Here is a 24356-nt window from a genome sequence, read left to right on the forward strand (position 1 = left end):
TATATATATATATATATATATATATATAAGTTTTTGCTACGCATACACACACACATGTACATATACGTATACGATGCATGTATGCGTAGCCAAAACCTAGCTTACCTTAACCCTTTACTTCATGCGCTTTATGAGCGATTACCTCTTAATCTAGCAATTATGCGTTTCAGCGTTTACCTTACACTTACAGCGTTTACTTTACAGTTCAAACTAATATTTTCTTATCTATTATGACATGAAGTAGGGAGTTAATTCTCTTATTTAAGCGCACAGCATAAAGATACAATTTGCAATTTGCAGTATAAAGGATAATTAAGATTTCATTTTCACTACAAACTACTACAACTAAGGGCCAGTTGCATCAACTACATACTACATTTGACAGACACATCATCGTCACGCAGCAGATTTTTATGGAACTTCTCATACAATAAACTTAAACGAACGCTTTAACGGTGCCAGACGGTTTGGTGCAACCGGGCCCTAAGTTGTAAGTATTGTTAAACAGTCGAGCCCCGAAATATTAACACCGAAATCAGATGACTATAAACTTTTAGGTAATTATATTCACTATCCTATAAAACTAGTTAACAAACACGAAAACTCAAGTATCCAATTCGAGAATGCGCAGCATCGTAACCCAATCCGCATCCCAACCCAACTTACTATATCCACTTAGACAGTAACCATTTCACCCAAAGCATTCCTCTCATTCCAGTAACGTCTACGAGCTCTCAAATTATAATCTGATCAGATCGGACACCCAACTGGCACGGTTGTCCAATTACCAGAAGTAGAATTCGACTGAGCAGTCAGTTCATAATTGGTACATTGTGAGACGGCCATTGACTGCGATAGAGGAATGTAGCTAATTGGTGTTCAAATGCCCTCATAGCATTATAGATACTTTGGAAAGCCATTTCCAATACTAAAGAAGGCGGAAAAATAATTGTAGGTGCAATGGGCGGATTTGAACCTAACGCGTTTTTTGAACTGACAAAGTGTAGCGTGTCCTGAATGGTACGTAGTAAATACGTTTTTTGGGGCATTCCACGAGAAAGTCGCTTACGACATGCTCTTGCTTTGTATGGCAGCTATATCAATCAAATCAGTAAAGTCATGAATGGTTGTCAAACACAACTTCGATTTCTTAGCGTCTTCAAAAGTATTAGAAGAATTGCATGTCGTAAGCGACATTCTCGTGGAATGCCCCTTTTAAGCTTTTCGGTTTAAGAGACGTTTCCCCCATGGCATAAATTAAATATAAGAAATTTATGCCGTTATACATTAAAATACGACCGCCTAAAAGCGTGCAAGAAGTAGATGGCGCAACTCAAAATGCCTTGTTGCCATCGATTATACTTGAAGATGGCGTTAAGTGTCACTTCGACGGCTGCTGTCTTAAAAAAAATACCTACACATTTCTACATAATCCAACATTCGCAAGTACCTTTCACCAGAACCCCAAAAGCGGCGTTTTTTTTTCTTACAAATTATGATATGCCGAGTTTACAATAACCTGCCATCAGACGGATCGTTTGTTTTCCACCAACTGGACATAAAAAAGAAAATTATTTTGAGGGTTTCGCAAGATTTTTCAACCATATTTTAAGTAATGAAATAAAATTTAATTTCACAACCATTATTTCATTCCAAAATCTACAATACACTTTTGCGTCGCATCAATTCGACCGATATTTTCTGTCCACCACACCACTCCCTTTACCCAATATGTTTTGTTCTGATTTCATTAGTCATTTATGATGTCATACCTATATATATATACCCCGGCACCGTTACAGCCCTCGCCAGCTGGCAGGATAGAATGATATAAGAGAGAAAAACAAAAGAATCTCACTTTTATTCAAATTTGGAACGAATGAGCTTGAGTGCGGCTATTCAGCCGTTTTATTATATTTTTTTAATTAAATACGTATGGAGTCAACATGTTTGCTTCTTGCTCCATATAATTATAATGATTAATAAGAGCTGGCGTCAAGTATCAACATATTCGTACATATTTCTTCACCACACCAACTGGTAAAGGCCTTCTTTGCTACTCGAAAACGGATAGCAAAATTGCATTTTATCCACAAGAGTGCAAAATAATTTCATAAAAATTATAACTTGATGTCAAGCTGTCCGGTAGAATTTGATTTATTTGATGTTTTATTTATAGTCAATAATATTTTGTTCGTCTTGGTGTGGTGAAAAATGATGTGTTTCACTCGGTGGTAAAGTTTGTTAACCCTCGTGTCTTGAAACCCTCGCACGCTCAAGATTCCACATTTTGTATTCTAATATTGAAATCTTTCGCTTACTCGGGTATCAATGTCGGCACGCGCGGTTAAACAACAACTTTGCTTCCTCGTTAAACAAATAACTATCCATAGTTTGTTAACAATGTAAAATAACATGTGATTTTATGTCATCCTTTTTGACAGTTTTGAGTTAGTAGAGTAAAACTACTGAAACTATTTTTAGCTTAGCAATTTTATCTATATTTTATTTTTTATTCAAATATCATTCGCAGCAAATCTAAACAAATCCTATCCATAACGACCAGTCATCAAACAAGACTGTAATTGGGTTAAAATATCAGGCTCAATTTTCATCGCAAAAAACCGTAGGCTATTTTGTAAAACTAGTTCGCAGGTATCATACGATATGACTGTTTAAAAATTCAACTACATGGCATACTATTAAAGCTAGCATGCATACCGGATGTCCTGAGAGGCAAAAATCCACTAACAGCGTGCCAAAAAAGGTCCGACGCTTGTTAAAAATTTAAAAAAATTCTGAAAGCCTCTGTTGCCAAACGATAGCGAAAAACCCCTGTCGCTCGGTGAGAGCTCAAGGGTACCAACGTCGCAACAGTTTACACTTTGCAAGCTAGCTCTTCCTATCTGTTCTGTAGTGGCGAGACAGAGATAGACTGCGTTTCGATCGCCATGTAGCTTTAACGATTGTCACTTCGGCTAGGTCGACAGGGAGGGACAACAAAGGGTAGCTTTTAGTAAGAATAGCAGACTTAAGAGGATTTTTCTGTTTTGTTGACGTATTTATTTTGGCTTCCCGTTTAATGCATTTCGTCTTATGTAAGTTATTCATGTACCTTTTTTGATGCTATCGGTGTCTGTTTGACACTTGTTTATGTGGTGGTACTTAGGGCACATCTCAGACACTGGCGATCAAATACCTATATGAAAGAGGCGCGTTCCTAGCACACATTCTAAGCTCGTGTAGGTGAACGCGTACCATGCTTTTTTGAGTGAGATATGACAGGTCGACTGTTCACGTTTTTGACAGGCGGTAACTTTGAGGTACCCGAGAGGGTGTGGGCGGCACTTTCCGCGGGGAGCGGGAGTGGCCATACTGTACGATAGTACTCTTTATTATACTGTGCTTAGGGTGCATAATTAACTACAAATATGTGCTTTAACACTAGTGATGAAAGTCTTTTTCAAATCAATATGCGAGGAATAAATATTTCCAAATATTTCCTGGGACTGGACATACTATCAAAATTTCATAATCAAAGAACGAGAGCGTGCAAAGGCCAAGTAAGATATTATATCAAGGAAATGGCAAATATTTCAAGGGAATTTATAAAATATCGACTGAACATTCTCGTTTTATGTGCCTTAGTGGAACGCTCTAATGTAGAGAGATGTGCCGAATATTCGGTAAATATTCGGTATTGGGCATATTCGGCAAGTTTTTCAAAGTTCGTATTCGGCCGAATAATTCGTTTGCATTGCCGAATACTTACCGAATAAACAAAGTAAATAACTAATGTAGATCTTAAATAGTAAGCTCCTATTTTAGTAGCTTTCTAAGGAACTACTAAAAAGAGATAATTGCCTATGCGTCAAAATACTCAAAATATAAATACAAAGTTAAAAAAACCGTAGATTAAGAGTTGAGAAGAGTTTAGAGTTGTTTTAACTAAGTTTTAGTTAAATGCACTAAATCGTAAAACCATAATAATATGTAGTTCGAATAACATAATTATGTAACCATTATCAATCATTTAATAGTTTTAATCTTAACATCCGCTTTCTAAATATGGCATAACCGAATATTCGGCCGAATGTTCGGTTCGGTAAGAGCTGAACCGAATGTTCGGCCGAATATTCGTATTCGGCAAAGTCCATATTCGGCCCATCTCTACTCTATGGTCGATGTACGCATCGCCCGCGATTGGTCGCATAGACTGCACGATAGCCCTATTCACGCTTAGCTCGCATACGCTGCACGCTTGGCTCGCCTATTCACGCTTAGCTCGCATACGCTGCACGCTTGGCTCGCCTATTCACGCTTAGCTCGCATACGCTGCACACTTAGCTCGCATAGAACTGCACGCTTATCTCGCATTCTTGCACCATATATGAATTGAATTGAATAGTCAATTACGCCACTATACTGGCACCATTTTTACATAGTACCTATTCATTCCTACGAAGTACTTGTACTATTAATAATGTCAACGGGAAATTTAGCCGCCATACCAATAAAGAAGTCTTGAATTTTTGAGAAAATTATAGCTAAATATTATTTATACCCCAACAGTTAAAACTGCCAAGTTTGCTTAAGCTCTGCAAGTACTTAGCATATTTTAATTTCATGAATGCATAAAAAAATCTGGTCCCCTAAAATGGCGGCAAAAAGTCTATATGGCGTCCATTTATTAGCCATGCGCATTAATGCCCCCTTTGTGTCCCTAAAAATATGATTATGACGGTGGCCTATTGTCCTTTCTAACGCCCAAAAATCCAATATGGCGGTATTGTAGCTTTAGACGGTAAAAAATGAACGTTTTAAGTAGTTGAATACGCGGAAAATTTAGGGCTGAAGTGTTTATAAAATCAGGTGCTTTTTGGTAAAAATTTAATATTAATACTAATGCAATGAACTGCAGTACTTGTATCGTAATATGCTATTACATACCTATGGTGTTTTTTTCCCGCACTAGTTCATTTCTTGCCAATTAGATATTTCAAAGGGTCATAATAGTCGGTCGTGTTTTAATTTATCGCTACCCATTTCCCTTTTCCGCACTTGTATCGTAATGTACGTTCTTTTACAAACCCTGCGGTTTATTGAAACCGCAGGGTTAATATTGAATGTTTCATATGTTTTTGTTTTAATAAATTAAGTAAACTATTTACTGACGCTATTGAAAATATGCACAGAAATTCAATTACGTCGATTATTAAATATTTCAGCCACTTACTGGGATATTGCACGTAATGAACGAGCAATACATATTAAACTAGTTAATTAATTTTGTAAATACCTAATAATGGTGGCTACAAATTCACACAAAATAAGACTATATTAATTTAGCAGCGATTTAAATCCATCAAAGATACTATTATTGCAAATGTCATTGATTCACAGAAATGTCTGTGGTGATAAAGTACGATTGAGTCGTCCTTAACGCACATTTAATTTATATGTCTAAGGGCCAGTTCTGTTGCATCAACCACATTTGACAGAAAAATCATTACCACGCAGCAGACGTCTATGGAACTTCCCATACAATAAAATTTAACGAACGCTTTAACGGAGACTGACGGTTGGTGCAGCCGGCCCTAAATCTATAACACTGTACTTTTAAGTATTTAAAAAAACGTAAATGAATAATTTGTAAATTTTCGGGTGGTTACACATTTGCCGGTTAACCAACCAATTACAAAATCCAATTGGATCCGTCAGTGAGCGACCTCTCTTACCTTCAGTTTTGGTCATGTAATATTTTCATGTGACAAGAATTCTTTCGAGGGTAAATTTTAGAAAAATAATAGATTTCAGTCAATAACACGACACTGGAAAATTCCCGGAAAAAGAGGGCAAGGTCGCCCACGTACCACCTGGAGAAGCACAGTGGAAAAAGAGGCGGCATCAGTTGACCTCGGCTGGGCGGAGCTGGAGGAGGCCGCGCTTCCCCCCCGAGGGTGCCCACCTTGCCGTTGTGGGGGGGCTTAGTAACCGTGGACTGGTCACCCACTGTGAAGCTAAGAGGTACCCAGGGCCGGCTTGTTGCTGGGCGAGCTGGCCCGAGGAGGATGCTCCAAATGGGCTTGTAAAGCCCACTTGAGACGCATTTGGGAGGACTGCCGTGGGAGGGAAGATCCGGCAGTATGGGATGCCGCTCTGTGCCCTCCCTCGGTAGCCGAGGTGGGATCGCAGGGGGAGAGGTGTGATGGTATAGCGGTGCGCCACTCTCCCTACCCCCTGCGACCTTGGCGGGGCCGCTCCGCTGTAGCGGCATTGGTGGGGCCGCAAAGGAAGAGGAGTGCCGGTATTACGGTGCGCCGCTCTCCCTATTCTTTGCGGCCGACTTGGTTAGCGGTGGAACCAAAGACCATTTCCACCGCCGGGCGCCGGAACTCTTCTTCTGGTGCCCATGGCCTCTTTGTCGCGGATTCGAGGGGGTCCGTCACTGTACCCATAAGTGGCCGAGGAGGAAGGTGCGCCCTGACATCTGGCGCACTCATTTTGGAGGGCCGTTGGGCATCCGCGTAGGAGCTGCACGTGGACGGCTGCCGCCGGCGGGGTCGCCGTTGTGAGCGCAAGTGTTCCGGTAACCCCGCCAACAAAGCGGCGAGGTGGCATGTGGGGGGGTTTTTAGTGGGTATACCGTGGCCTCATTAGCCAATACGGGAGTCCCACATTTTGGTGGATTTTTTTAGTTTTGTAATTTTTGTTGAAATTATGTACTGATGTTACATAACTAATTATTAGCAATGTTATGTATCAATGACCTTTCATTATAATAAGTAGTTTTAGAGAAATTACGATTTCAATGACATGGTCGCCACCAAAATTGGTCTACCCACAAAAATAAAAAATAAAATCAAAAATAAAGTTTTTTATTCATTTTTCTATTATTTTCTACTTGAAATAATAAACTTTTAACATGTCATAAATACTTTTCAAATAGAAACAAAAACGTTACTGCCCTCAATTTGTTCACCACCAAAATTTATGCAATTTTGGTGGAAAAAGTATTACGACCCACCAAAATTAGATATTTTTGTGTGGGGCGGACCAATCCAGCAAGGTATGACACTTTTTTCATGTCTAAATGCAGGAACGAACCTGAATGGTCATGTTACGACACGTTTGTTCGTCTTGCTGCGTCTCGTTTAACTATAAAAATGATAAGAGTTTTGAATGATTCACGGTTATTTTCATTAGACTTATATTGACCGGGATATAGACCGTGATGCATGCAACTGCGTCGAAATATCGGGAGCTCGACAAAAATCAAAAAGGTAATCACGGTCTATATCCCGGTCAATATAAGTATAAAAATGATTTCAATACTTACTTACCACCAAAATTGGTTCTTTCCCCCGGACAACTTTTGGTGCTCAGTTATAAGTGTCAAATTGTATAATAATATTGACTTATGTCATCTGAAAATATACTTAATGTAATAAAGAATGAAGTTATGGCAAGTTATCTTTATAACTGCGGATTTACTGGATTTACCATAGCAATATATATATTATAAATATATATATTATTTATAAATATATATATTATTTATTCCGTATTCTCGTTTTCGTATTGACTTACCGTACGTTTTTTGTCCCTTTTGCATTGTCATGTCACTCCTTTTCCTTGATTTTCTTCCTTTCCCATGGTATTTTAATTTGTTGAGGTTAGGATTACACCAGTTCGTACGCTTTGTTGCAGAACGCACTGAATCATAGCCAGTTGCACTAGAAGTGTAGCTAAATCTATAAATGGATTGTTGCGGTAGTGAATTTAGTTGCTTATTCTTAATATTGTGTTTTTATTTTGTTATCATTGAGCGGTTCGATAAATAAATTTTGTGTACTTATTGTATAGTCCATGTGTTGTATGTATAGTGTAGTGCAGGCTGTTAGTACATAAATCCGCCGCTGGCGCTAGTGGCGCAACTGCTGCGTTCAGAAAATAATTGTTTATCTGTTTGTTTTCGTTATTATTGTAATTGTAATCCTTGAGTTTGTATTGTTAATTATAAATTTCTGTGGATGTAGGGTTAAAATAATTGTACTTATATGTCTGTTTTTGTTTTTAAATTAATGTGTTACCTGTCGTGGCATCACCAAATGGGCCCTACGGAAGATCAGCGCTGGCTACATGGCTAGCATCATGCTGAGTTGGGTCCATTTCGTGATGAACACTTTTATGTCATTTTGTTCTTTGCCATTTTATGTTTGATGTCTGTACATGTCCGTACATGTTATGTGATCGTCATGAATAAATGTCTTTTATCTTTTTTTTATCTTTATCAATAATCCGCTAAAAACAGGCTCTGGACGCTACACCAAAATTAGAATTTCGATGGAAAATTATTTTTAAATAAATATACATAAATTAACACTTGTAACAATTTGCAATGTTGCCGAAGGTAGTATTTTAGGATTGGTTTTCATAAAAAAAATAAAAACCCGGAAACAATTAGCCCACACAATGAATTTCAGCTCCGCCACAAAAAAATCACGCTGAGAAATTCACCCAACCGCTCGGGTCCCCCCTCGCACCCGAGTGGTATGCGGAACGCATTTTCCCCCACTAAACAAAAAAAAAGGCCGCGCTTGACCGCGAAGATTGGAAATCCCTTCTGAGAGCCCCATGTCCCTGATGAGGGATAACAGCAATCATCAACACGAGTATATTTATTTAACCAAAATTCCCAAATTGAAAGGGTCCCTATCCATTTTCACATTTTCACTCCTATTGTCTCTTAAAATAAAGCAAGAATATTAATGAACCGCAATTTTGGTTTCTCACGACCGGTCTGGCGCAGTCGGTAGTGACCCTGCCTGCTGCGCCGCGGTCCCGGGTTCGAATCCCGGTAAGGGCATTTTATAGTGTGATGAGCACAGATATTTGTTCCTGAGTCATGGATGTTTTCTATGTATAATAAGTATTTATATATTATATATATCGTTGTCTGAGTACCCACAGCACAAGCCTTCTTGAGCTTACCGTGGGCCTCAGTCAATCTGTGTAAGAATGTCCTATAATATTTAAAAAACAAAAAAAAAAACTTAAATTTAAATTCACCACGAAGCCATTTCCTCAGATTGTCGTCCCGTCTATCCCACAAAGAAAATTAAGCGTTCGTATAAAATTTTTCGTGTCCCCATACAAACTGTATCGACAAAATTCAAATGACATTCGCGTCACGAACAACCATTACTTGCCAACAGTGACTTCCAATTTCAAAAAAATAACAAAACTACTAAGACTTAAGCACTTCCCTAATCCAATCAACTATCAACTCTGTTAACAAGGATTGTGGTTTAAATTGGATTAAAGGATTTCGGAGATTACGCTCTTTTGGTAGGTGGAAGTTGTAACGTGAAAATTTTAAATTTCGTGTTTAAGTGAAATTTTATTGGGAAACCCTATTTTATTTGGACAACGTCCAATTCCTAAGTCCGCTCTAAGCGATAATATTCGAATTTTAAAGATGCGGAAGAGTTTTCCGTTAGAAATATTCTTGCACGAAAATGTTCTAGAAATTTATATAGTGTTAGAACACCGCACAGGAGTTTATATGGCTCTTAAGTTCATTTTACTGCTTGCTACGGGACCAAAAGTGCTGACAGTAAAATTTTGTACCCGGGAAAAGTATTATTCAAGGAATTTCTTTAATAATTTTTAATTTAGTGAAGAGGGAAGGAGACATTTAATCAGGGTACGAAGCCGAATGGCACAAACGCTCACGAAACGAAATGCTCGTAGATATCTATCTCTATCGCTCTTGGGTATTGGTGCGACAGAGCCAGACTACCCTTCACGGCGTTTCGGTTTTGTTTCGCGTCGCAGAAATGCCATTTGGCTACCGGGCCAGGCCGGGTGGCTTAGGTGTCGTCATCGCTGAACGCATGTTCATATCTGGCCCCGTAGCCGAATGGCATTTCTCCGACGCGAAACGAAAACGAAACGCCGCGAAAGCTAGTCTGGCTCTGTCGCGTCAATACGCACGAGCGATAGAGATAGATATCTACTAGCGTTTCGTTTCGTGAGCGTTTCGTGAGCGTTTGTGCCATTCGGCTACGCACCCTGATTTACTAACGACCGATTTTTGGTCGGCGAAAGAAAATTTGGCGTCGATAGGTTTGGGAAGACCCTTAGGTTTTCAGTGGCTAGTGTAACACGTTGTATAATTCGGATTTTACAATATTTATCGTTATAATTTTCTTTCAAAATAAGTGCTTGGTCGTAGAAAAAGTATTGTATGCAACGGTGTTTAACTGAGTCAAAAAATGTTCGTGGCGTCTTTATTAACAATTTTCGGCTTCGCCTCAAATTGTTACCCACGCCACTCACCTATTTTGACCTCTTTTAAACACCAGTTGCATAAAATACTATTATCTGAAAAATGCCGTACGATACACGTGCGAAAAGGAAATTCTTAACTCCCGTTGGTCGTGTTTTTAGTCATCGCCTCTCGTTTCGAACTTCCTTTTTCGCACTTGTATCGTAATGTACTATATTTTACCTTATTTTGTCATCTGAATGACACTTTCATTTTTAAGTATTTTGTACTTACTTACCTAATTTCCTCAGCTTGAGCAAAACAAAATTTTGATTAACTTTGATAAAACTTCGAAAGCGCTAATCAAAGTTTGTTCCTCGTGTATTGCAGAACGGATTTGGACTAATTAATTAATTGTAAGCAATTAAGCGGTAAACAAAGTTATTGAAAATAAATTATTATATTTATATTTTTTTTGTTTAACTACTAGTTACCAAGCATCCCGATTCCCCCCCCCCCCCCTTCTACAAGGCACCGTTTTTAATTTTGTAAAAAATGCATTTTTTTTTCCTCCACTTTTATCATATCATTTCTAATAACTTTTAAAACTAAAAAAAATTTTATCATATCATTTTTCCAGACAACTTTAGCAGTAAAGTTGTATGCTGCATGTCAAAAACCAAAAGCATGACATTGTTAACAATCATTCATCATCATTTGTCAATTCCTATGTTGCGTACCAATCTAAGTTTCATACCGTTTTACGAAGTTTAAAAAGTCTGAAAAATTATTGTTTTTTTTTTTCTTATCGCCTTAATTATCTTGAAGTTAGCTTTTAGTCCAGTCTTACTTTTCGGCACAGTGTGGTGCAATCTTACCTTTATACTTTATACCAAGGATTATATATATAGGATTGACAATCTTCATACTAAGAATCGTACCTCAGTTTTTTTGCGCCACCTATTGAACACCATCATAACTAACGCCGTGTCATGCGTGAACGACGGTCGCGCGACCGTCGCCGTCGCGTCTCATACTTCCATATCGATAAGGTTTGATTTCGTATGCGTCGCATCGCCGTCGCCCACGCCAGCCACGGCGTAAACTGATGATGCCAACAAATTACTTTTTTTTTTTAAATGTGTCAATGACGTGATATTAAAATAAAAACACGCAAAAATATTTAGGGAAAAATATGATTTTTGCCACTTCCAGGCTGTAAAACAGTGCCATCTATTTTTATCCCTAAAAGTCCCACACATTTCCGGGGTACACTTTTTTGAATAGGCTTTGTCAGTCCCGGTAGATAATCGTCCTTTCTTATACCATGATATCTACAACAACGGCCATACAAGTATACATATTATATGTTACACTACCTACCTTGCCATTCTTGTCAAGAGTTCGTTTAATCAAAACCTTTACTTAAACTAAGTTCTTCACAACCGGCGAGAGATGGCGCTGCTGTCAATTTTCGCATTGCAGTATCCTGAACTGTGCACCGTTAATTGAATTAATAGTTTGCGGGGCCTATAAACCGACGCGGCACAATGTTATGTTGTTGAAAAATATAAAAAAAAAGTTTTTGAGTATGATAGGTATTGTACTTACACTATTTATCCAAACATTAGTTTTAAACCAGTTTTAGCTTCGAGGGTTAACTGGTTTATTATTTACAGTGACATCGTAATATTTATGCTTAGATTTTGAATGGTTTTTACAGATATTTGTTCCCCGGTCATTTTTTTTTACAAATTAGCACTGGTAGCCCAGCGGTAAGTGCGTGCGACTTTCGTTCCGAAGGTCGCGGGTTCGAACCCCAGCTCGCACCAATGAGTTTTTCGGAACTAATGTGCGAAATGTCATTTGATATTAGCCAGTCGCTTTTTTGTGAAGGAAAATATCGCGAGGTAACCGGACTAATTCCGATAAGCTCTAGGTAACCTTCGGGTTGGAAGGTCAGGTGACAGTCGCTTTCAGAAAACTAGTGTCTACGCCAAATATTGGGATAAGTCCGGTTTCTTCACGATGTTTTCCTTCACGGAAAACCGACTGGCAAATAACAAAATGACATTACGCACATAAGTTCCGAAAACTCATTGGTACGAGCCGGGGTTCGAGGCCGCGACCTCTGCATTGAAACTGAAAGTTGCACGCTCTTACCGCTTTGCCACATACGTACTTTATATGCTTGAGCATTGCATGTATCAAAAGAATTATTTAACGGTAACAACAGTCAATGGGTACCCAATCAGGGATACATTATTACAGACCAGAGATAAATTATTTAAGACATCAAAATCTTTGAGTCCAACAAATTTTTCGTAGCCGCCTTTTTATAGATTCGATAAAGCAATTCGCTCGAGACTAAAGTAATTTAAACAGAACATCTCACGTCCCACGTAACACGTCCAAACCAAGCCTACAATGAATCTCCCGCTATTCAAAAATTGAAAGAAAAAAACCATTTGCAATTCCCGACATGCTCGGCCTTTCAGATGTTTCTTTCGGTGGCACTTCATAAAAATTCGGCAGCAACCCTAGCGTGAAGACAAAAGAAATTGTTCGTGACGTGAAAAGCAAAGGCGATGGGCTTTAGGGTTGTCAAGTACAGCAGAATTACAATGCTTGCGTTTTCAATTGTTTTTCGGTGTGGATGGTTACGTGAGATGTTCTCTTGTTTGCGCTTTGTACCTATTTTATTAGGTTACTGTCGTAGATGTAGATTTATCTTTGCCCTTTTTTGTAGCGTACCAAATATGTGAAGGTATTACCTTTAAAATACGACTTTGATTTATTCAGGTACCTGGGCATATTCAGAATTTGGGACCCCCCAATTAGCGTAAGGTGTTAACAAAAATTAACTCACTGTCAGTTTTGTGACGATAATTAAGCATGAAATTTCAATAAACATATTGTTTTTGTGTAATTAAATTTTTTGACATATTTTATGCTTAATTGTCGTCACAAAACTAACAGCGTTGTTTTTGTTAACGACTTACGCTAATCGGGGGGACCCTAATTCTGATAATGCCCACATAGATAATAATTCTCGTTGCATTTACATTTTCATAGCTGTTACAATTGAATGCAATAAAATTTTGTTTCCATTAGTACGAGGAATATTTGTTAAAAAAAATTGTTTGATCGTTTTTTTATCTTTCTTCAGGGGCTTTTTCGATTAACGAATATGTCGCGCAATTTGTTGTGACCGTTTATTATTTATTTAATTCTCTCTTTATTAACAGTTTTTATTCGAACGCGTAAATAACTTTACAAATTATTTTCACACGACCCTCTGTCCACGACACATGCGTTTAAAAGAGAAAATTGGTATTAACTTTGTTTTCAACAATTACTTTGTTTTCGAACAAGCAAATAACTTTAATTCAAAAAAACATTTGTAGATTGAAAAGAAAATTATTGAATTCGTTTAAACGTGGACAAAAGAATGAACGTTTGTTAATCTCAAAACAAAACAGACTTTTTAATGAAAGTTGTAAATCCACCGTCAAAAGTAGAGTGGATCATTTTTTTTTTTTGCAAGGGGCTAATGTTGTTGTTAATTAACCGCACGTGCCAATATTGATACCCGAGCAAGCGAAATATTCCAATATTGAAGGGAGCGTAGCGAGTGGTTTCAAACTGGAAACTTGCGCGATGCGAGGGTTTCAGGGTACGAAGGTAAAACAATCTTTGCCACCGAGTGAAACACAAAATTTTATCCATACCAAGACGAACAAAATACTGATTATAAAACATCAAACTATATAGGTAAATTCTAAGAGCCAGCTTATGACATCAAGTTGAAATTTGTATGAAATGTTAGGCACTCTTGTGGATAAAATGTTTTTGAATAGCAAAGTAAGTCATTACTGTGGGGAATATCCCACAGGTCTAACACTATATAGCAGAGATCTATAGCACAAGGAAACCAAGAAAGTGTACACCAGGAATTTATTCAATGTTTACATGAGAACTGTTATTGACCGACTGACTTACAAAATGTAAACAAACATATCAAAGAATCGGTTGCTATACCAAATACAAAATATGACAGTATTCCTTCAACAGCCAGTACTGTGGCCTCTTAGGCACAACTCGATTCTATCGAATATCTCATTATCATTATATTCAATACGCCCCCTTAATGTGCATATTCAAAATAAATTGTAACACAATAAAATATACGAACAAACTAAAGTGATATCAAAGAACAACTATTAAAAATGTAAACAATTAACAAGCAATGCCCAAACCGCGCATGCACGTATAATGCTTTTCTCTAGGCAAAGCCTTCGTTAATAATATTCATTAATAATCAGGGGGCAATATGTCTTGTGAGCGATCCAATGTTTCATTCTCGGTCCAAGCATATTGATATAAAGTATCATTTTGTGCGAAGTGTATTAAAGGACAATAAGAGTATTGAGTTAAAATACTTACCGACCGACTCAATGCTCGCCGACATATTATGTCGGCGAGCATTGAGTCGGTCGGATATATGATACTTTATATCAATATGCTTGGACCGAGAATGAAACATTGGATCGCTCACAAGACATATTGCCCCCTGATTATCTGCATGTAAAGATAATGGTGCATACTTACGTAACCCAATTTCAGTAAGCAAACTGTTCAGGTATATAGCTTCCTTCATTGCCGATGCCAAGCTTATATACTCCGATTGACAAGATGAAGTGCTCACACATCTGTTTTTATGATCTCCAGCTTACACAACCAGCTCCTAACATGAAAACATAACCAGAATAAGAACGCCTATCTATCAAACAACCTCCCCAATCAGCATCCGAATAACCATGCAATGATTTACCTGTCTTTTTGTAAATAAGTCCATATTGTTTCGTATGCTTCAGGTATCTCAAGACACGCTTTGCTGCATTCCAACATTCCTCGTTAGGGCAATCCAGGAATTGACTCAATACAGCCACCGTATTCGTCATATCAGGTCTCGTTCCCGTAGAAAGATACATCAACGAACCTTATAATTTCGCGATATGGGTATTGTTCACGCGTACTGCACTTATTCACCGGTTTTTCTATCTTTTGCTTAAATTCCATAGGCGTAGATATCGGTTTACATGTATCCATATTAAATTTAATTAATAAATCGTCAATATATTTTTGTTGTGATAATTTCATTCCATTGTCAAATCTGTCAAACTCTATGCCTAACATATACTTCGCAATGCCATAATATTTCAATTCAAACTTTTCGGCCAGTTCCTTTTTGAAATGTTCGATGCATTCACCTCTTTGCGATGCGACGAGTATGTCATCCACATAAATTAATACAAAGAGTTTAGTTTGCGAGTCTATATTTTTAAAATAAAGGCATGGCTCATTTAAAGATGCTTGCAACCCCATGCACTTCAGCTGTTCATCCAGTCTGATGTTCCACTGTCTACCAGCTTGTTTCAGGCCGTACAGCAACCTCTTGAGCTTGCATACATTGCCTCCAGACCTCAGGTCGCATAACAACTTGCTAGCTCTTTCATATATGACTGAACCTAGCTGCTCCAATCGTGTTAAATCTTGCAAACATTCGTCAAGAGGATCTGGTACTTTTATGTATATCTCTTCTTCTAATAATCCATTTAAATATGCCGTATTTATGTCCAACTGATGAATTTCAAGATCCAGTTCCACTGCAAGTGCAACTAATAATCTCACTGAATCAAGTCTGGCGACTGGCGCAAAGGTTTTCTGGTAATCGACGCCGTAACGTTGGCTAAAGCCTTTCGCCACCAGTCTAGCTTTCTTCTTCTCAGTCTTGTCGATATTTAACTTCGTCGTTAAAATATATCGGCAACCAACGACATTTCGGCCCATAGGTTTCTTGACGATATCGAAAGTGTCGTTTTTAATTAAACTTTTGACTTCTGACATTATTGCATCCTTCCATCCTTTTCGCTCGTTACCTGATAAGGCCTCTTTCAGGCTAATCTCGGCAACTCCAACGAAATCTTCGCAGTCTCCATACTCCTCAGTTGACTCAAAGCCTTCTTCCGCAGAAACCTCTGGTTCTATGGCAACTTCTGGCTCTGCGACAATCTCTGGCTCTACGACAATCACTGGCTCTACGATAACAGGATCCGGTTCTACGATAACTGTGTTGTATATCTTCCGAGGACGCCCAACATGGCCTCTCTCCAGCCGCGGTCGCCCTGGACCTCTCTTCACTATCCTCCCCCCATCAACATGAACTTCATCTTGATGATGATCATGTTGAGATGGTTCTGCGACAGTACCTGGAACATCTGTCATTTGACGGGCTTCAACAGGAATATCCTCTTCTCTCTCGGGTTCAGGATCACGACCACTCGATGACCTTATGTTCACATCCTCGTGATCAGAGATCTGTTCTACCGGATTTCCACTAGTCTGAGTCGGATGGTACTCTACATCTACCGATAAAGGTTGATTTGTAGTATTTGCCGATATTTTCTTATCGATTTCAAAAGGATCAATTTTCACGTTTATGTTCACGTTCTCCTTTCTTCACTTTTAGCTTCGTGAAATTTCACATCTCTTGACATGATAACTTGTCGTTGCTTTGGCATCCATATTCTGTAACCCTTGCGATCTCGAGGATATCCTACAAAGATTCCTTCCAGGCTTCTTGGGGCAAACTTATCTTTCCCGCTTGACTTGTCCAAGACATGTACCTTAGATCCGAACTTGTGTAAGTAATCTAACTTCACAGGTCGTTCAAACCATTTCTCATAGGGTATCTCACCTTCAAGACTTCTCGTTGGACAACGGTTTCTTATGTGGCAAGCTGTTGCTACAGTATCTGCCCTGAAACCAGGGGAAAGTCCTGATGAAATCAGCATGCACCTCGCCATCTCTTCCAGGGTCCTGTTCTTCCTTTCGGCTACTGAATTCTGTTGAGGAACTCCAGGAATTGTCAATCTTCGTGCTATTCCTTCTTGTTTCAAGAACTCGTCGAAATCTCGATTACAGTATTCGCCTCCGTTATCTGTATTTATCGTGATCAGCGACCCGATAAACCATAAAAACGATACCCATATTGATTTTTTGACTTTATCACCCCCTTTTCACCCTTTTAGGGGTTAAATTTTCAAAAAACCTGAAACACGTATTCAGTCATATGTCTTAAGGAATCTTCCTGTGAAGTTTCGAATAAAATAGTCAAACTAATCTTGTTTCCCCATACAAACTTTGAACCCCCCATTTGACCTCCTTAGGAGGTGAATTTTGGAAAATCCTTTCTTAGTGCTCCTCTACACTATATAAGGAACCTACGTGCCAAATTTGAAATCTCTAGGACCAGCGGTTTCGGCTGTGTGTTGATATGTCAGTCAGTCAGTCAATATCTTCTTTTATATATTTTTTTGATATTTAAACCCCATTGCACCACAACAGGGGAGAAGGTATTTCACTTCCGCCTCGTTAGATTTTAAAAACGTTGTATTTATCGTGATCAGCGACCCGATAAACCATAAAAACGATACCCATATTGATTTTTTGACTTTATTACCCCCTTTTCACCCTTTTAGGGGTTAAATTTTCAAAAAACCTGAAACACGTATTCAGTCATATGTCTTAAGGAATCTTCCTGTGAAGTTTCGAATAAAATAGTCAAACTAATCTTGTTTCCCCATACAAACTTTGAACCCCCATTTGACCCCCTTAGGAGATGAATTTTGGAAAATCCTTTCTTAGTGCTCCTCTACACTATATAAGGAACCTACGTGCCAAATTTGAAATCTCTAGGACCAGCGGTTTCGGCTGTGCGTTGATATGTCAGTCAGTCAGTCAGTCAGTCAGTCAGTCAGCTTCTTCTTTTATATATTTAGATTTTGACCTAGCCTGCTCTGGGGCATCACATGCGCGTTGACTTTGCTCTATGCCACTCTTTGGCTTAGAATATCTCTTTCCTCTTACAAGAAGTGCCTTATCTACACATTCTTTCTGATTTCTGGAATGTTCCTCTTCTAAAATCTTCACTTTTAGTGCGTCTGGCTTTGGCAATGCATCTCTAGATTCTATTGCACATCTAAAATTGTCAAAACTGGACGGCAAGCTATAAAGAAGCATTATAGAAGTCAAATCGTCAGGCATTTCAATGTCCATGTCAGATAATTGGTTTATTATGTCAAAAAATCTCAAAACATGTTCCCTCAAGTCGCCGTTTTCATCCAATTTACGCAGTAACAACTCTTTCAACAGTGTAGCCTTTTTCGCAGGTCCCTTGGAAGCATGAATATCCTTTAACTTTTACCATACGTCACGCGATGTCTTGCAACCTCTCAGGTGCCTCAATTCACTCGGAGTTATGGATAAAATTAGGTCAGACTTAGCTTTGGAATCTCCTGTCTCCCATTTCGCTACTTCGGCTTCTCCACTTTCTCCAGCTGGCTTCTTGATACTCCCATTCACGTATCCCCAGGCGTCGTTTTTTATCAACACTGCTTCTACTTGGATCTTCCACGTCTCATAATTACTCTCGTTGAGTTGGTAAATTTTCACAGTACTACTCATTTCCGCTGAAAATTTCTTCCTTTTACCGTTAACACTATTCTTGAATCGTACAAGGGACCATAACCACTGTGGGGGATATCCCACAGGTCTAACACTATATAGCAGAGATCTATAGCACAAGGAAACCAAGAAAGTGTACACCAGGAATTTATTCAATGAATTTATTATGTTTACATGAGAACTGTTATTGACCGACTGACTTACAAAACGTAAACAAACATATCAAAGAATCGGTTGCTATACCAAATACAATATGACAGTATTCCTTCAACAGCCAGTACTGTGGCCTCTTAGGCACAACTCGATTCTATCGAATATCTCATTATCATTATATTCAATAATTACCAGTTAGTGTAGTGAAGAAATAACTAAACTTTGATATTTCTGACCGCTGTACACTTGTACAGATTTATCTATTGTATTTTTTTTTATTACAGAAAACACATTTAAATCGCGATTTAAATCTTCGCCAAACTGCACAGCATTTTGTTGGCGAAAACAGACACTCTTTTTAACCGACTTCAAAAAAAGGAGGAGGTTCTCAATTTGACTGTTTTTTTTTTGTATGTTACTCGATATCTCCGAAAATCGTGGACCGATTTTCAAATTTTTTTTTTGATCGAATAGGTGGTACCCCCCCGAGATGGTCCCATTGGCACCAAGTCAGGGTCTGATGATGGGATCTTGGAGAAATCGAGGGAACTCTTCAAATGTTATAGGCACATGTAATGTTTTTAGTGTATTTTTCAAAGGTACCTACACCAGTATTTACGCCTGTGATGGTAATAATTTTATGTGGCTCAGCTGATGATGGAAGGTCAACTCCTCAATGGTAAGGAGTTAAAGGATAATTCTTTCACTACTGTACATATATTCGGACTGATACATATAATATCACTAGGAACCACTAAAAATCAACAAATAAATAAACTTTTTAACAAAAAATAAAACCGCCTTCAAAAATAAGCGTGTTACAAAACACGGAGAAACTAAAAAGCCAAAAATAATAAACCTTTGAATTCAGATTTCTTATCGGATTGCAATAATCTAAACATCCCAATTATAAACAAATCAATTATTTTTGGAGTCGGGGCCAGCCTGAGTATGGTTGGGTGGGGCAAACAGGAAATAGCAATGCGACGAACAGGTCTGGTACCGACTACAAAAATAATTGATTTGTTTATAATTGTGATGTTTAGAATATTGCAATCCGATAAGAAATTCGAATTCAAAGGTTTATTATTTTTGGCTTTTTAGTTTCTCCGCGCTGGTAGCCTAGCGGTAAGTGCGCGTGACTTTCGTTCTGGAGGTCGCGGGTTCGAACCCCGGCTCGCACCAATGAGTTTTTCACTTATGTGCGAAATGACATGTGATATCTGCCAGTCGCTTTTCGGTGAAGGAAAACATCGTGAGGAAACCGGACTAATTCCAATAAGGTCTAGTTACCCTTCGGGTTGGAAGGTCAGATGGCAGTCGCTTTCGTAAAACTAGTGCCTACGCCAAATCTTGGGATCAGTTGTCAAAGCGGACCCCAGGCTCCCATGAGCCGTGGCAAAATGCCGGGATAACGCAAGGAGGATGATGAGTTTCTCCGTGTTTTGTAACACGCTTATTTTTGAAGGCGGTTTTATTTTTTACATATTTTAAGTAATTTAAAAGATTTATTCAGCATGTCAGAAACTTTTGGTGCGTTGTTTCATCTGCTGATAATGTAGGTTTCTATCAAAAATCAAAATCAAAAACATTTATTCAGTAAGTAGGCCACAGGGGCACTTTATCAATCTAAAGTTTTAACAAATCTAACGTAGAATCTGTAATATTAATCCTAGATTAAACTTTACTTTCAGCTGAAATTAGGTGTCATAAAATAATATGGTTGTTCGGAGGCCAAACTTTTATTAAAACATTTTTTTCACGCTCCCTCGGGACTTCATCCGAGATAACCAATATGAAATATTTTTCCTCATCTCTAAGATTGTGTTATATCATATTCTCGCTTGTTATCTTATATAAATACGTAAATAAGTTGGGTATATTCTACTATGTATATGATTTAATTTTGATATGACCTTCAGACCTTCAAGGAAAGAGCTTCTCTTGATTGTAGCCTAGATTTAGCTAATAAGCATTCATTTTTGTCAATTTTAACACAGAGGCTCACCTAATTTTCCAAGGGTATTTTAGGGGGTTAACATGTTTTTTTTTTAAACTAGGAAACTATAAGTTTCGCCATGTCTGCCTGTCCGTCCGTCCGCGGACAGTCTCAGTGACCGTTAGCACTAAAAATTTGGTGTTAATATGTATATCAATCACGCCTACAAAGTGCAAAAATATGATTTATTAGGGTACCCTCCCCCCCTACTCGTAAAGTGGGGAGTTTTTTTTTACTTTTTTTTTATTATAAATGGGCTTACTCTTGACCACAGACTAGCCAAAGGCAAAGACGTGGCCTACGATGGAGTGAGCTCGCCCAGAAGATGCCTGTTCACTCTTGATTTGAAGGTTGCCGGGTTATATGAGCTCGGAAATATAGCCGCCGGCAAGGAATTCCACTCCTTGGCAGTGCGCATAAGAAAAGAAGAAGCAAAGCGCTTCGTGCGGATTCGTGGAATATCCACCAAGTAAGGATGGAGACCTGCCGTGCGTCTAAGAGTCCGATGGTAGAATGGGGACGGTGGAATAAGCTCGTGTAGCTCTTGAGCACACTCCCCGAAGTGCAACCTGTAAAAGTGTTTTTTTTTTTTTCATTTGAACCCTAACGTGTAATATATTGTTGGATAGGTATTAAAAATTGAAGACTTACGAAAACTATTTTTTTACTTAATTTTTTTGTTAATATTTTCGGAAATAATCCCTCCGAAAGTAAAAAAAAATAAAAAAATGTAAAAGTGCAAAAAATATAAAAAATCACAAAAATAGAACTTTATAAAGACTTTCCAGGAAAAATATTTTTAACTTGATAGATTAAACCGTTTTTGAAAAAAAATACAGGAACCTACGGAACCCTACACTCAGCGTGGCCCGACACGCTATTGTCCGGTTTTTTATAAGAATTTTAGTTTTTTTTTTTTGACGAAGTATGTTGCGGATATTCTTTTTGCGATTTGCAGTTATAACGAAGCTTGTGCCGATTTTACATAGCATATCTAGTATTTAATAGGAGGCGTTAAAAAATTGAGGTACAATTCTTAGTATGAAGATTGTAAATCCTATATGAATCATCCTTGGTTTATTTCAATAAATATGGGATAGATTTTAATACAAGTCATATCAGATTCGTCGAAAGATGGCAGTATATATGTATGCACGGTAACATTGCATTTTACTTTGACAGTAGGTAATCCCTTAAGACGATACGGTAGGGGTCAATTCTCCATACAAACGCTCTCGACTATTTCCTCCCTGGTTTTTGAAGATAGAGCAATGATTTTTTCAACACAAATTTTTATTATTTTTATCTGTGTCGGACCGTTTTGATTTTTTTGATATTCTGCTTTTTAAAGACTCTAGAGCCAATCAAAAATTTCCAAAAACTGCCTTTTTCATTGTGGCGCAAAAAAAGGTGTGATACTCAAGATTGGTAAAAATTAACCAAAAAAGCTAAACGGTCCGACATAGATTATTTAATTGTTATTCAGATTCTCAAATTTCGTTCCGATTGATTAAGTTTTGAAGGAGGAAAGAGTCGAGAGCGGAACCTCAATTTTAAATATTTTTTTGAAATACCTTTTGACTGAGTTATTCTTAATGGACAATTTTTTTTAGATAAATCTAGTTAATAACACTTGTATATTTAACTAAAATTCCCAAGTTGAAAGGGGGGCTCCTTTCCATTTTAGCATTTTCGCTACCGTATCCTCGTTTCCAAATGGTGACGTCTGACTGTCTAATGTTAAATGCGTAACATGAATCTTTCACTAGGTAATCGCAAATTATTTTTCACCACCCCAACTGGTAAAATCTCTGTTTGCTATTCGAAAAAACAGAAAAATTGCATTTTGTCCACAAGAGGGCAAACTAATTTCATACAAATTTTAACTTGATTGAGTCTTAACCGGACTGGTATACTTATTGTGATTTTGAATCATGAATATTGAATAAATTGACGGATTTAATTTAGTTTCATGTTTTATAGTCAGTATTTTGTTCGTGTCGGTGTGGTGAAAAATGTTGTGTTTCACTCGGTGGCAAAGTTTATTTAACCTTCGTGCCTTGAAACCCTCGCAACGCTAAATAAATAAATATATAAATAAATAAATATTATAGGACATTGTTACACAGATTGACTGAGTCCCACGGTAAGCTCAAGAAGGCTTGTGTTGCAGGTACTCAGACAACGATATATATAATATATAAATACTTATATACATAGAAGACATCCATGACTCAGAACAAATATCTGTGCTCATCACACAAATAAATGCCCTTACCGGGATTCGAACCCGGGACCGCGGCGTAGCAGGCAGGGTCACTACCGACTGCGCCAGACCGGTCGACAATAAAGATTCCCCTTTTTGAACCACTCGCTATGCTCGCGGTTCAATATTAGAATATTTCGCTTGCTCGGGTATCAATATTGGCACGTGCGGTTAAACAACTACTTTGCCCCCTTGTAAAACATTTTTAAATAACTATTGTTTCAGCCCAAATAAATAGGACATTTTTCAGAGTACAGTGTGACAAAATTTCCGAGTATTTCGAAGAAGCGTAATTTGAATATGCAGGAACCTGCGTGACACCAACTACACATTACGTAATCTTTTCGTTCTAAACGATTGCTCTCGAGCCGCGGTTGGGTTACGCGATCAATTTATTTTCAATTTTTTCCCCTCCATACCCACGTCACGGCCAAATTGGATCTACGAATGCCCTACTACGCGTTTTTTTTATGCAGAAATCGATATTTTATCAATCGAAAAGTATAGTCTACATCGGGTTCCGTTTAGCATCTAGGATAGTCTGTATCTTTAGATTTTTTTATACCACGTCGGTGGAACCAGGCGTACGTCTATGGAAAGCAGTCACCGTAAACAAATGTAAACAAAATCGACCCCCAAAAGCTCCTCAAGTCCCTACAGTGCAGTGCGTTTCAATCAAATAACCTAATTAGGTACATTGAGTGAGTACTCGGTGAATTGCAATCGAGAAACCCATGGTAACCCAAGTGTGTGTTTACGCACGACCTGGGGGGCAGGCTTTGATTCAACGGCTGATCTCAATCTCCAATAAGGCTGTGTGATAAAAAAGCATGTTAAGGTGGGGGAGGTACCGTAAAAAACATCATCGAACTGCTTGGTGGGAAAACAAATACATTCCTGTCAATCGTAGGAAAGACATGTCAACGAAACTGAATCATAAATATTGAAGAATCTTATAGGCACAAAAAATAGGAATTTGTTTTTATAAGCTTTTATTCAACTTGCCTTGTTATTATGTTAGTGTGCGTCAAAACGTAGAAACTGAATTTGACTTTCCGGTTTCCGATTGAGCTGGCACACATGTAAATCACGTGACAATGCAATATTATGGTATCATGGAGCTGATCTGATGATGG

Source organism: Leguminivora glycinivorella, chromosome 14, assembly GCF_023078275.1.
Source record: "Leguminivora glycinivorella isolate SPB_JAAS2020 chromosome 14, LegGlyc_1.1, whole genome shotgun sequence".
Taxonomy (NCBI): Eukaryota; Metazoa; Arthropoda; class Insecta; order Lepidoptera; family Tortricidae; genus Leguminivora; species Leguminivora glycinivorella.